This window comes from Capra hircus, chromosome 8 (assembly GCF_001704415.2).
Source record: "Capra hircus breed San Clemente chromosome 8, ASM170441v1, whole genome shotgun sequence".
In the NCBI taxonomy this organism is placed as follows: domain Eukaryota; kingdom Metazoa; phylum Chordata; class Mammalia; order Artiodactyla; family Bovidae; genus Capra; species Capra hircus.
Window position 1 is genome coordinate 55,177,074 of NC_030815.1, and position 16,575 is coordinate 55,193,648.

A 16,575-nucleotide genomic window follows, 5' to 3' on the forward strand; every position below is an offset into this window, starting at 1 on the left:
AATAACCCTTGGTATTCATTAAATTTAATAGGCCTTCCATATCAAATATAAGAAAATCAAATAATCCTAATTCTATCAAATGATACTCCAATCATAGTATTAATTTCTCAAATACGTGAAAAAAATCAGGAGAAGTCAGCAGGTATCATATTAACCATCATGAAATTATACAGGGACCTTTTGGAGGAATAAAAAGAAATAAAATGCAATGTAAACAATGAGTTTTAGATTCAAGATTATCACTAAAAACCCATTGGCTCTGGAGTTGTGTGCCCATCATAGATTCATACAAGCCTCCGTAGTAGAAGGAGGAAAAGATGGATGGGAGGAAAGAACAAAGGGTGAGTGGTAATGGAAAAAAAATGAGAGAAATGAAGGGGAAAAGGAAGAAAGGAAATAAAAAATTGATCCTTGCTCTTAATAAGTTCATAGTCCAATGGCAACTGCTATCACAAAATATGAACAAGATGCTAAGGAGATCTTCATTAAGAATTTACTTTAAGGAAGCAACCAAAACAGAAAGCTGCATCTGGACTCATGACAGCAAGTCCTCACTTAGAAACACCTGGCAAAATATTATCACCCTCTAGAATGGGAGGAAGAGATAGTTAAGGGGTTTGAGATCGACATGTACACACTGCTGTATTTAAAATGAATAACCATCAAGGTCCTGTTGTATAGCACAGGGAACTCTGATCAATGTTATGTGGCAGCCTGGATGGGAAGAGTTTGGGGCAAGAATGGGTACATGTACATGTATGGCTGAGTCCCTCTGCTGTCCACCTGAAACAATCACAACATTGTTAATCAGCTATACTCCAATATAAAATGCTTAAAAACATGTGTTATTTCCTTCTGCTGATGCTCACTTCCTCAACACATAGGAAGAGGCTGAGGAAAAGGACTTTGGAGTCAGCCTCACCTGGGTCACAATCCCTTTATCTGCTGCCTACCCATGTGATCTGACATCCCTTTCCTGTGTCTCTATTTCCTCATGTGTAAGCTGGGTGGAGGTATGACACCACCCTCCTCACAGGTTCACTGTCAGCATTCTGTAAGATGTGGGGGAATAAAATACTCAGCACTGTGGTGACTGCTCTTACTGTGTCTCCATTTTTCAAGGTTTCCTTTGATGTCTGTTTCAACCAAAACTCAGTAGGAAAAAATGCTGAGAAGTCCCCATGTAGACTATGACTGTGGCGATTGCCCCATGCAGGAAGGAACATTACTTTGATGATGGCTAGCTCATCATTTTTGAAGAGAATAATGTGTGCAATCTTCCTTCGGGCTCTGGCTCCACACCTACTAAGAGGTGTGGAAGAAGATACGAGTTTGACTGAGCATAAAGAAAATTTGAGGATGCTTCATGGCATTTAATTACTTGAGTGCATGTCAGAACTTGTGTGGCCATGAGGTAAAGAACTAGTGTTATGAGAAAATCTGGCAGACATACATTTTATTTTGTTCATTATTAACAGATAAGGGTAGTTACATTTTTCTGGCATTTTACAGAGAGCATGTTTTAAGTTGCATAGAAGCAACTGACTTCAGAAAAGTGTAGATTATAAAACTGCCCACAGAAGTTGGGTGGATTCATGTCAGTGTATGGCAAAACCAATACAGTATTGTACAGTAAAAAAAAAAAATTTAAATTAAAAAAATATGAAAAAGAATATATGTGTGTGTGTGTATATATATATATATACACACACACACATATATGTATACAACTCAATTGCTTTGCAGAAATTAATACAGCATTGTAAATCAAGTATACTTTAATAAAATAAATTTTAGAAAAAAAACAGAAGTTCCTATTAATATATTCACCCTTCAAGATATCTGAAATTCTATTGAGTTTGTAAAAACAAGGACCAAAAAATGGTCCTTATTAAAATATGAATGTCCATTGGGAAATACATATTTTAAGCTGTTTTCAGTCATTTGTACCTTAGGGTTAATGAATGTCAGAATCTGTCCTGTGAACATGTTCATTTGTATCTTTGAATTAGTGAATGTCAGAGTCTGTCCTGAGATTATGTTTGGGTAAGTCAGGCAGAGGAGAGGAAGCACCAGGTCACTAAATTTCTGAAAGTGCAAGGAGAAAAATTACCCAAAGGAAAAGGAATTTTAACCCGAGAGTCTGGGTGCAGTAAACATTGACTTTGAGCACATCACTGTATCTCACAGGAGGCCTACTTAGAGGCAACCAGATGGTGCATTTTCTTTTTAATTGAAATATAGTTGATTTAAAATGTTGTGTCAGTTTCTGGTATACATCAAAGTGATTCAGTTATACATATATATGCTCTTTTTCATGTTTTCCATTTTGTTTATTGCAGCATATTGAATATAGTTCCCTGTGCTGTACCATTGGTTCTTGTTGTTTACTTAGTCTTTATAAGTAATTTGTATATGCTAATCCCAAACTCCTAATTTATCCCTTCCCCATCCCCCCCTCACCTTTGAGAACCATAAGTTTGTTTTCTATGTCTGTAAGTCTATTTTATAAATAAATTCATTTAGATTAATATTTTAGATTCTACACTTAAGTGATATCATGTGATGTTTTTGCTTCTCTGTCTAACTTACTTCGCTTAGTATAATAATCTCTAGGTCCATCCATGTCACTGCAAATCACATTATTTCATTCTTTTCCATGGCTGAGTAGTATTCCACTGTGTGTGTGTGTGTGTGTGTGTGTGTGTGTGTGTGTGACATCTTCTTTATCCATTCATCTGTCGATGGACACTTAGGTTATTTCCATGTCTTGTTATTGTAAATAATGCTTCTATGAGCATAGGGGTGCATGTATCTTTTCAAATTAGTTTTCTCTGGATATATCCCCAGAAATCAAATCAGTAGATCATATGGCAACTTTATTTTTAGTTTTTTAAGGAACCTCCATTCTGTTTTCCTTAGTGGTTGCACCAACTGACATTCCCACCAATAGTGTAGAGGGAACACACCATCTCCAGCATTTTTTTTTTTGTAGACTTTATAATGATGGCCATTCTGACTCTTGGAGATGATACTTCCAAGGTATAGAATAGTCTTGACTTGCATTTCTCTAATAGTTAGCTACGTTGAGCAGCTTTTCATGTATCTATTGGCCATCTGTATGTTTTCTTTGGAGAAATGTACATTTGTATCACCTGTGCATTTTTTATTGCATTCTTTTGTTTCGTTATTGAGTTGCATGAGCTGTTTGTATATTTTGGAAATTAAGTCCTTGTCAGTATTTTTTAACAAGTGTGCTATCTATAATCTCAGTTTAAAGATGCATCATTTTGAGAATGTCTGAGGGAAGGTTCCTGAAGCATTTGAGTCCTCGGAGAAAGAAAAGAATGTGATAGATAAATAGACAGATAGCTAGATAGATTTTCCCATTTAAAAAGTTAGATTGTATTTTTAATGTATTGGCAATTTAATGAATAATATTTTGCATGATATTAATACATAGGGAGATTGTTTATTCATTTAAATTGCAAATCTTACAAATGAAAATCTCAGCAATATTCTGCTAATGTTTATCAAATGAAGGCATCATTCATCTAAGCTTGAACCTCATCACTCTACAAAGTAATTGCCAAATGAAAATCAAAATACCTCTGAGATTTAGATTTTGCTTGTTACCTTAGTTTTACATATCTATATCATATAACTCTTTATATATAAGCCTGAATATATTTGACTACAGAGTTCTTCTCCTAATATGATCAGCGGTCCCCAAACAAGGCAGCATGTTCAGTGGGAAGAAAATCAGATTTAAATTCATACAGTTTGGATGCCTCCTCTCCCAAATCTGGAGCAGATTTAACATGCCTGTCTGTGTTTAATTGAACTGGCCAAAAAGTTTGTTAGGGTTTCCCCATAAGATGTCATGGAAAAACTGAATGCACTTTTTGGCCAACCCAATGTTTTTCTCTTTATGAAACAAAGATGATAGTAATACCATCCCACGGGCATTGTTAGTCATTGTGCTATGAGTGTTTACCCTATAGTTTTACTTTTATGAAAGTTTTATATATTATGTAGAGACACACATTAAAAAGCAGAGGTCTTTATGTCCAGGTATAAAGCTTGGTCACTAAATTCTACATGTAAAAAAAAAAAAAAAAGACAAACATAATCTCTACATGTAAGAAAACACAGTCACAAAATTCCCTATGTTCATGTTTAAAACATGGTCATTAAATACTTCCCTGGGTACATACATAAATTATGCATAAAACCAAAAGTAAGATCAAAGAAATGACTGCTTCAGCCCTTAGTTCCTCAAATAAAATATCCAGCTTCGACTCCCTGGCACATCAAGCTTATCACTGACTGATTTCACTATGATAAGATCCCTAAAGGCTTAGACACACAAGTGTGTTTGTGTGTGTCCAGTGTGCTTATACAGTGACCTATGTCAGAGTTCAAAGGCCACCTCTTCAAAGGGGGCTTTTCTATTTTCTTTCTGAAGAACTATTATCTCACTAATTGCTCTCTGTGCTAAATCTGTTATTTCCTTTTTGCACCTATTACAATCTGAAGTAGCTTGTTTATTTTTCCCTGTGAGTTGCACATCCATGAAGAAGGAAATGGCAACCCACTCCAGTATTCTTGCCTGGAGAGTCCATGGACAAGGGAGCCTGGTGGGCTGCTGTCCATGGAGTCACACAGAGCCAGACACGACTGAAGCAACTTAGCATGCGTGCAAGTCCATATCATTTCTGCTCCTCCTGTCCCCACACCACACAAAATATGAAAGTAAATTCCCAAGGAGTATGGTATGTGCTTCTTCACTGTTAAATTTACAACCTTTAGAAGAGTGCATGGAATCATGTTTAATAAATAGACATCAAATAAATGAACATCAAACAGTCCTCCATGTAAAAAACATACTCTGTGCATGCAACATGACTTACAAGTTTATTTAGATCAGATCCGTTCCTTTTCTTGACCAGATCTGGTGACACCATGTGCTGTGTCTTTCTCCTGGAACTTTGAAAGAACTAGATCAGTGGCTCTACTTCTGACCGATTTCTCCCTGACAATCCAGGTATCCTGGGTCTTGAAGTATTGAGGCCAATTCCCCAAAAGTGTGGAAATATGAGCTAACAGATTGTGAACTGCCAAAACTCTCTTTCCAGCTCAGTCAGAACATTGTCAATGACAGTAATGTTGACAGGTTTAACTTCAGAAAATATAGGAGTAATATGATTTCAGTTATTCATTTCCTCTGGTTGATAGGTGGAAGTCTGAGCACTGTATTTAGACACTTGGTGAAGAATCTATAGTTGCCCATTTTTATCTCCTTCTGACAAAGCTGCCATCACTCTGTTGCATCTTAAGAATTTTTCAGGACACAAAGAACAGACAAGTTTTTTTCACTTGCTCCTAAACTGGCTTCAGTGTATGCACATACCAGGAATTTATCTTCAATTACTTACACCTGCTCCTATCATTCCCTCAGCTTTGTGGTTATGAAAGCATCTTTCTTGGTTCCCTTACATGTATGGATTTTTATCACAATTTAAAATAAAGTTTGGTGATCTTGCCGAAACAGTATACCTAGTTTCACTAATTTTTTTTATTTTTTGGAACATCAAAACGCTTAAGATTATAATTAGTGGTTTGGTGACCAAACTCCCCAGACAATTAGGGTAGATCACAATCTTTACAGCATGTGAACCAGGTTAGAGTGAATGGATCAGGTGTGGCTCACACAACGTGTTCAGCCACTCTCCCCAGCCAGGAGGCTCTCTTTAGTAAGCCATTTCTTCAAGTGTGCTAGTCTATCATCACAGCAATAAACACTCAAAGCCCTCTCACCATCAGCCATTGCCTCCTTCTCAGCGTGCCACATATACAGGCACTTCAGTTGTGTCCACAAACACACACTAGTAGGGGAAAAACAAAGTGAATAGCACTGTTTATTTTGTAAACAACCACTCCGAAACTACATATTCTTCTAAATTTAATTATTTGCAAAATAACATGGTTGAAAACAGCCTTTTTTTTTTTTTACACATTCAAACCAGTCTGTCTTTGTTGATGCATTCATGTACATTTATGAGAATTAATGGCTTCTCCAAGGTCATGTGGTTTCCAGTGTCATCAGCTCATATCCTCAGCTCACACAGGAAAGAAGACAGAAGTTGCTCCTCCATGTGAGTTCCTATCCTGACAACAATTTGTAGTAGACTCTGGAAGTTACATCAGTGCTTGAGTACCACCAGAACACTTTAGTGCTTAACACCATCAACCAGGCTCCTAGGGATTACTTGAAAGATTTAAAGCAACTTCAAAAATATTAACTTAAACCAAGCTCTATAGAAGGTCAAGATGGCACTTTTAGATTAACTCATTCTTTCCTTCATGCATGTATTTTCCCCTCTACACACACAAATCTTTCATTTCAGCAAAAGGATAAAGCCTCTAGTTTTTTGTTTTTGTTTTTTTTTTAATTGAAAGATAATTGCTTTAGAGTGTTGTGTTGGTTTCTACCAAACATCACCATGAAAAACCTCTGGTTTTAATGCAGCACCCCATCTTTGTAAAATAAAGTTAGTTATATTATATTCCTTAAGAATTATTTGTGGAATCTGCCCATTTCCTATATACTTTTTCCCCTAGTGTTCATTGAAAGTTAGAGAAAATGGCTTAAGTCAAAAAGAAAAGCCATAACTTTAGTGATTGTATCTCAGGAAAATTGATTAAAGAGCAACTTTCAAATGGTGTGCATTTTTATTATTGGTAAAACATTTTAAAAACATGTTTCAAAACACTTACAATAGGGTTATGGTTGGCGTACAAGTACCATCACCGTGTGAGTTTAATTTTCAGAATCAAAGCTCCAGTGAGTAGCAGTTTTATGAGTCCTAATGCAGAGTACAAGATGTCACTGAGGTGGCAGAAGGAGGGACAGCCAGCTATACTAACAGGGCACTATAGATATATACAGAGGAGACAATCAGCTGCCATTGGCACAGGCCTTGACGTAAGTGACTTAACAAGCATTATGAAAATTGCCTCTGGCAGCCAAGAGTCAGCACAGGTGAAGCTTGTAAACATAGTGCGGACAACAAGGTGGGGGCAGGTAATTGCCCCAAAGAAGAACTCACCTTCTTAAGATCTATTCCCTAATGCACATGGCTTTAGAAGGAAAAAAACTTATCTCTGATTTCTGGTTAGGCTGGTTCACAATTGTTTTTTGCATGTTTCTCTATCTAAATGTATTTAATACATGATTTTTCATCTTGCTTCACACAAAAACCCCATTCCTAAAGCACACCCCATAGAAGTGCAGTTGCCCAGAGGAGCAGCCAGTAATGCTGAAATCATCTGTAATGCAGCAGAAGAGGGCTGTGGAATTGGGGAACCTGGCCTCAGCAGCTCTACATGCTTCCCTCTTGCAGAGGGAAACATGTTGGCATTGCACACCAGTGAGCCAGAGTTCAAGTGCTGTTATGAGTCACATTTCACACCCCTTGGCTACTGCAGAGTGTTTCAGAGGCAAACACCTCATCAGCCTTGTAGACTTGGACAAACAAGCCTCTTGAGAATCATGAGTGATCTTTTTTCTCTCTTCTGAATAGGTGCCTGCTCTGTCATTGTTTCAATGTAGACTCTGAAAAACAATTCTAAAAACAAAAACACAGAAATTCAAGCAGGTTAGACTTGCTGGTCAGTGAAATTGCAAGAGCTCAAGAGGGAAGACAATTGATTTGGAGTTAACAGAAAGTTGGGGTCGTCCTCCTGTTTCCTCTTCTGCTTTACCAATTTGGCTGTGATAGAAAAGAGCTCCTGTTCCCCAGACACCCTTGGCTATGAATCCATGGAAATCCATGTTGGCTGTCATCTCCTTGTGACTATCAACTCCATGATGTGAACTAGGGCTCTGTATTTTAGTGAGGCCAATTTTTCTGCACCTTTACCTGAGAACCTAACTCCCGATTCCAGAAAGTGTAGCTTCCACAGAAATGCATCGGGAATTTGAAAGCTATCAGTGGCAAAAGAAAGGGGGGTGGGCATGATCCCATGTTAATGTAACAAGAATCTGCTTCCTTGAAAAGGTCAATCAAGTCACACATGCAGAAGGCATGATGTACAGTGATGCAGAAAAGCACATCTTAATTCAAAGCAGCTCTTTTGTTTTAGTTGTGCTGGGTCTTCATTGCTACATGCGAGCTTTCCTCTCATTACAATGAGCAGGGGCTACGCTTCGTTGTGGTGTGGGCTTCTCATCGCAGTGCCTTCTCTCTTGCTGTGGCTCCCAGGCTCTAGAGCAAAGGCTCATAAGTTGTAGCACATGGGCTTAGCTGCTCTGCAGCTTGTGGAATCTTCCTGGACCAGGGATTGAACCTGTGTCCCCTGCATCGGCAGGTGGATTCTTGTCCACTGTGCCACCAGGGAAGTCTCAAGTGAGTTCTTTTAGTATCTTCTTGATTATAAAATATGCTTAATACTATTTACTATAATTTTTAGAGGAATAAAAATTGATTCACATAATATGAACTGTGTGTATGTTAGTGATTCAGTTTTGTCCAACTCCTTGCAACCCCATGTACTGTAGCCCACCAGGCTCCTCTGTCCATGGAGTTCTCCAGGAAAGAAAATTGGAGTAGGTTGCCATTCCCTTCTCCAGGGGATCTTCCTGACCCAAGGATCGAATCCAGGTCTCATGCATTCCAGGCAACTTCTTTATGGTCTGAGCCACCAGGTTTCATGATTAGAGCTATGAAAAAATGTTTTTCTCTTACTCTTTATCAGTGGTCAAAAACAACTATTGCCTTCATCTCCATCTTGTGAATGTGACCTGATCAAACAATGGTTTGGTCACTGCTACTGTTTTATCTAATTTTAAACTTTTAAGAAGCTATGCTGTCATATCAGTTGGATCCTCAGCTTCAGTTCTCTTCTGTATATATTCAGATATAGTCTTTAAAACCCCCTTGGCTATTGAAGACTAAAGAGCACACATCTTTGCCTTTGCCTTTCTTCCAAAACTCATAGTGGTTTATCCAGTCTCTTCCACCACCTTTTTCAGAATTTGAGCAATGATGACACAGGAATATTGTGTGTATCGTCACATAGATGCTGTATTAGCTTTCTGGGGCTGCTGTGACAAAGTACCACCAAGTGGGTGACTTAAACAAGAACAATTTATTGTCTCACAGTTCTGGAGGCTAGAAGTCCAAGACCAAGGTGCTGGGAGGGTTGGTTATTCTGAAAGCTGTCAAAGAGAATCTGTTCATGGCTCCCACCTATCCTCTGGTGGTGTTCATTTGCTACGTCATGTCTGACACTTTGTGACTCCATGGACTACAGCATGCTAGGCATCTCTGTCCTTCACTATCTCCCAGACTTTGCTCAAACTCATATCTATCTCCTGGTATTGTGCTGACAGGCAAGTTTTGGTATTCTTTGGATTGCAGATGTTTCACCCCAACCTCTGCCTTTGTGGTCACATGGAGTTCTCCCCATGCCCATATCTATATCTGTGTCCAAATTTCCTCTTTGGATTAGGAACCAGCTTAATGACCTCATCTTAACTTGATCATCTGAAAAGACCCTATTCCTGAATAAGGTCATTTTCATAGGTACTAGGCATTAGGGCTTGAATTGGAAAGGCACAATTCAACCCATAATGGGTGCTAAATAAACACCTGTTGAGCTGAAATTAATTGTGCTCTATAAATTGCAAACCTCTACCCAAACCTATAAGACAGAAAAAACAGAACATGTTTGTCCTGTCCAAAAGAGGGCACAGTAAATGTAGGCAGCAAACATTTCATTCACCAGATGAGTGGGTTCAGGAAAAGTGTTTTTGTACCTGGAAACTAATAAATCAAAATGTTTGGCCACAGATGTTTTAAAGCTATAGCCAGTACTGTACATTCTGATGAGTAAATTGACTCCATCTATAAGTCAAGCTGGCTTTTTTTCTGATTTGCGTTTTGACCTAGACAAGTCATCTAGGTTGACCCTCCTGTGGTGGCATTTCCCACAACCTGCTGTTAAAGCAGCTGTTCCCTCTCAGAATCACCCCCACCTTGTAAACCCTCAGCAACTGAATTTGCAAGTTAGCTAAGTAGAGAGCTGAATGGAGTTGATGTTTGGTGGCTGCATCACAGTTCAAGACAGGTTTGCCTTTAATAAGTTAATTTTAAGTGTGAAGAATTGATTTATATCCCCAATCAATGGAGTATACTTTGACCTCAAAGTTTTCATAGCCTCTTTGAGTCACTATAGATTTCTCATTTAGTGCATTTTCCTGTATCAATCATGCATTCTCTTAAATTTCCTTTTTTTTCCCCATGAAATGCAAAAGCAGAAAGTTCTTGGGCTCAAGAAATTCTCTAATAACTAACAATAGATGAGAACCAAGACTTTGTTCATAACAGAGGTTGTCTGCTTTTGTTTCCAAATTAACTTGTTTACAGCATGGATGTGGTGTTTCTATTCAGTTTACCCCAGTGCCAGGCTCTGCTTGGATGGAGTGGCATAGGGCAGCAAGTTATAAAAACAAAGTCATGAAATACTCCCATGTTTGCATTCTAGGTTCAAATATCCATGGGGAATTCTCAATACCTGTTCTTATTGTACAAAGATGTTTCAGATTTTGGGGATCTCTTCAGAAGGAGCAGAAGAGAGAATAAGGATGGTAACTAATATTTGTTAAAAATGAATCACGCTCAAAAAAAAAAAAAAAAGAATCACGCTTTAGGAACTGTTAGATGTACACATATATTAGCTCTAATTCAAACCAATTCTGTAAGAAAGGTATTATTATCCCCACATGCCAGAAGAGGAAACAGAGACTCAGAAAAGTTAAGTGGCTTTCCCAAGAACACAGCTGGCAAGAAGTAGAACTAGGATTCTATTCTAGACACCATACTCTCTTTCTCTTTTGTCATAAACATTAATATTTTTCACTTAATCAGCTATATAAAAGCTAAACCCAACACCCATCTCATTATATTCATGAGAAAAGCTTATTATAGTCACTGGTAATTGCTCTTATTGTTTGCAAAAATTATATGAAACTATTGCTTCTATTTCTGTTTAGGTTAATAATCTGTAGATATCTGAGTCACTTGCAAGAAATCCTGGATCTAACAGGATAGGGAAAGAATATCATTTTACATGCCATCTTTTGAAAATAAAAAATTATACATAAATCCATACTTAATTGAATTCAGCAGAAAACACTAAGAATTTACAGCTTGCAACAGAGGTCAGCAAACCATCACCTGTGGGCCAAATCCAGCCTGCTGCCCATTTTTACACAACCCAAGAGCTAAAAATAATTTTTACATTTTTGAAAGCTTAAAAGTCATAAGTCAAAATAAGAAGACTGTTTTGTGAGAACTATATGAAATTCAAATTCCAGTGTCCATAAATAAGGGGTGTTTGTTGTTGTGTTGTTGTTGTTTGGAACACTGCCATCATCATTCATTTATGTACTGCCTGTGGCTTTGAGCAGAACTGAGTATCTGTGACAATAGTTTTGGCCTGCAAAGCCAAAAATTTACTACCTGGCCCCTTACAGAAAAAGCTTGGCAAACCCAATTATACCAGTCACTGTGGAAGGATCCATTACTGTGACCAGATGATACACAGACTCTGCTCTTCAGGAAAGTACAATATAGGAAAGGAATAGGATGTGTGCAAGTATTCTGAGGACAGATTAAGCAAGATCAGTGTCATAAGAGGTGTTCAAGTTCAGTGAATATCCAAGGTAGGGGAAGATATAAAAAGTCATGGAGATGGAGGCTTGTGGTCTATTTTGTATCCTCATCCTACTTTATATAATAACTAAAAATCAAGGTTAGTACACATTGGGCCCTTTGTCTGTCTTTACTCTGCCTCAAACATGCACACACACATACATACACATGAGAGATCACAAAAGGCATTTTTTCAGGGGTGACCTTATTTTCAAAATTCTGTTTTTATCCCAAAATATATCAGTTGCACCAAAGTCATGTATATGAAAGTCTCATATATTGGCCATGAATTTTAGAGTTCAGAAGAATTTAGACACTATATAATCCAATGCTTTCATTCTGTGGATGAAAATACTGCACCCTGAAAGATTAAGATAATTCCCAAGTTCAAACAACTAGTCAATGACTGAGCTAGCAGTTGCTGCTAAGTCGCTTCAGTCGTGTCCGACTCTGTGCGACCCCATAGACGACAGCCCACCAGGCTCCGCTGTCAATGGGACTCTCCAGGCAAGAACACTGGAGTGGGTTGCCATTTCCTTCTCCAATGCATGAAAGTGAAAAGTGAAGTCGCTCAGTCATGTCCGACTCTTCGCAACCCCATGGGCTGCAGCCTACCAGGCTCCTCCTCCCATGGGATTTTCCAGGCAAGAATACTGGAGTGGGCTGAGGCAGGGAAATGACCTATGATAGAATACCTTCTTCCATTTGCATTTTCTAATTTAACTTTCACAATAGCCCTTCAAGGTGGATATTATCTCCATTTTCTTTTTTTTTTAACTTTTTAGTTGCTTTATTACATTTATATTTATTTGAAAGATCAAGCATTAACTTTATACCTCTGTCATGAATTATGAAATACAGTCTCATGTGTTTATTTACAGGTTTTCAGATTTACTTTATATTCTTCACATCAAGTTAATACCCACAAGTAAGTAGAATAGTTTTTACACAAGAGGAATTGAAACTAGGGTTTCTGCTCGACTGTCAATATAGTGTCAGGCACACAGTGGTCCTTAAAGAAAAATCAACATTAATAATATGAAAGCAGGAGTCAACTCAAAATTTAACTACTCAGAAGATTTGCAGTTTTAGAGGGATCCTTAAAATAATGACAAAATATATTCATAATAAAAGTCTAACAAAATCGTAGTTGAAATGGTGTTTTCTTTTGTCTAGCAGTCTTAATTTTTGCTACATAATGTTTTTAACTGATTACTTTATGTTCTCAAATAACCCTGTAATATAAGTATTATTTTTTTTTTAGTTTTTTATTTTTTTAATTTTAAAATCTTTAATTCTTACATGCGTTCCCAAACATGAACCCCCAAGACTGAAAGTGAAGGGCTGGAAAAAGATATACCACGCAAATAGAGACCAAAAGAAAGCAGGAGTGGCAATACTCATATCCGATAAAATAAATTTTAAAACAAAGGCTGTGAAAAGAGACAAAGAAGGCCACTACATCATGATCAAAGGATCAATCCAAGAAGAAGATATAACAATTATAAATACATATGCACCCAATATAGGAGCACCGCAATATGTAAGACAAATGCTAACAAGTATGAAAGGGGAAATCAACAATAACACAATAATAGTGGGAGACTTTAATACCCCACTCACACCTATGGACAGATCAACTAAACAGAAAATTAACAAAGAAACGCAAACTTTAAATGATACATTAGATCAGTTAGACCTAATTGATATCTATAGGACATTTCACCCCAAAACAATGAATTTCACCTTTTTTTCAAGTGCTCATGGAACCTTCTCCAGGATAGATCACATCCTGGGCCATAAATCTAAACTTGATAAATTCAAAAAAATCAAAATCATTCCAAGCATCTTTTCTGACCATAATGCATTAAGATTAGATCTCAATTACAGAAGAAAAACTATTAAAAATTCCAACATATGGAGGTTGAACAACACACTCCTGAATAACCAACAAATCACAGAAGAAATCAAAAAAGAAATCAAAATATGCATAGAAACTAATGAAAATGAAAACACAACAACCCAAAACCTGTGGGACACTATAAAAGCAGTGCTAAGAGGAAAATTCATAGCAATACAGGCATACCTCAAGAAACAAGAAAAAAGTCAAATAAATAACCTAACTCTACAACTAAAGCAACTAGAAAAGGAAGAATTGGAGAACCCCAGAGTTAGTAGAAGGAAAGAAATCTTAAAAATTAGGGCAGAAATAAATGCAAAAGAAACAAAAGAGACCATAGCAAAAATCAACAAAGCCAAAAGCTGGTTCTTTGAAAGGATAAATAAAATTGACAAACCATTAGCCAGACTCATCAAGAAGCAAAGAGAGAAAAATCAAATTAATAAAATTAGAAATGAAAATGGAGAGATCCATTTAAAAAAAAAAAAAACACTCTGAAGCTTAAAGTAAAGAAAACCTACCCAGTCTTACAGATACTTTTTATAGAAGCTAGAAACTAAAACTTAGACTCCAAATCCTCTAATTCTTCTACTTTAGAATCTTCTAGAGATCTTTAGTGGAAATATTTTTATCCTAGTGCACATGAATCACCTACTTCCAAAAATAAGGTTATCCAGTTTCAAAGTCACATATTACCCATCTCACCCTGAGCATAGTTCTGGCAAACTTCATAAAATAACGTTGGTCAGTTATAGATTTGCCTTATGTCATTCTTGCCTACGATTAAATTGGTCACGGTAAACATCTAGACGGAGAAGGCAATGGCACCCTACTCCAGTACTCTTGCCTGGAAAATCCCATGGACGGAGGAGCCTGGCAGGCTGCAGTCCATGGGGTCACTAAGAGTCGGACACGACTGAGCGACTTCACTTTTACTTTTCACTTTCATGCACTGGAGAAGGCAATGGCAACTCACTCCAGTGTTCTTGCCTGGAGAATCCCAGGGATGGGGTGCCTGGTGGGCGGACGTCTATGGGGTCGCACGGAGTCGGACATGACTGAAGCGACTTAGCAGCAGCAGCAGCAGCAAACATCTAGAAATGTTGAATCCCTTTCAGAAGGACAATAGGTAAAACTCTAGCAGTAATACATTACTTCCTTTCCTACATTAGGCACACATTAAAAGATGCTTACTCCTTGGAAGAAAAGTTATGAGCAACCTAGACAGTATATTCAAAAGCAGAGACATTACTTTGCCGACTAAGGTCCGTCTAGTCAAGGCTATGGTTTTTCCAGTAGTCATGTATGGATGTGAGAGTTGGACTGTGAAGAAGGCTGAGCACCGAAGAATTGATGCTTTTGAACGGTGGTGTTGGAGAAGACTCTTGAGAGTCCCTTGGACTGCAAGGAGATCCAACCAGTCCATTCTGAAGGAGATCAACCCTGGGATTTCTTTGGAAGGAATGATGCTAAAGCTGAAACTCCAGTACTTTGGCCACCTCATGAGAAGAGTTGACGCATTGGAAAAGACTTTGATGCTGGGAGGGATTGTGGGCAGGAGAAGAAGGGAACGACAGAGGATGAGATGGCTGGATAGCATCACTGACTCGATGGACGTGAGTCTGAGTGAACTCCAGGAGTTGGTGATGGACAGGGAGGCCTGGCGTGCTGCGATTCATGGGGTCACAAAGAGTCGGACATGACTGGGCGACTGAACTGAACTGAACTGAGGCCAAACCAATGAAGCTTTTATTTTCATCACAAAATTCAGGCATACATGTTAATCTGGTCCTTAGTACTTAAACTCTTGACCATTTATTAGTTTTACAATGTGGTTATGTAGTAATATATCCGTTTAAACACACACACACATGTTCTCTATAACTTTTACCCTTCAAAGGTCCTATACTCATACCTGTAAAGGATATATCAGAGATTGGCTAGATGTTCACGCTGACCCCTTTCTTCTCCAGCCTCTACTTATGACTAGACTACATTTCCCAGCATCCACTACAACTAGGTGTGGCCATGTAACTGAGCTCTGGCCAATGAAATGTGGGCAGAAGGGAACCATTCCTCACCAGGTCAGCCAATAAACCCTCTGCACAATCATCCATATTGCCTCTCTCCTGAACTACTGACCGCACACAGACAATATGCGGAAGATCTTCAAACCATCTAAGAGGTGACTGAGCCTCTGAAGGGAAAGAAACTGGATCCCTAAGTGCAGCATGAAGCAGCGCATGTCCCTCTGGCCCCTTCTATCTGCACTGGCTGCTAGGAAAGGCCGAAATAAATGTGTTAGTCACTGAGATTTCCATAGAATTTAGTCAGCCGTAAAGATCCAAAAACGATTCCATTGAAGCAGCTTAAATGTTTCCAGCTATTTGATTTTATTTCCTTTGGATACTATCTTACTTTATTTTTAAAGTTCATGTTCTCAGTTGAGGTGGCTCTTTATTGTCCAGGATGAATTTGAATATTGGCAACAAGCAAATGAAATTTGATGCCAAATTTTGTAACTGAAGATTTAATCAAACCACAAAAACCTGTTTAAAAAGCAGTAAAGTTACTAATCAAAATTAATATGTGACTCTAAAGCAGTGACTCTAATGCAAATCTGCCCACATCCTATTGGCGCATAGCCACACTCACTGTTTACATATGGTCTGGATGTTCTCACACACTACAGGAACAGAAAAGTGAGTAGTTGCCACTTGGTTGGAAAATTTAGAATAATTACTATCTGGCACTTTATAGAAAATTTTGTTGACCTCTTCTCTAAAAGAACAAAATTCATTTCCTTTTTTAACTGATTCTGAATGCAGTTCCAAAATTCATGTGTGTGTATGTTAGTCACTCAGTCGTGTCCGACTCTGTGAACTCATGGACTGTAGCCCACAAGGCTCCTCTGTCCATGGGATTCTCCAGGCAGGAATACTGGAGTGGGTTGCT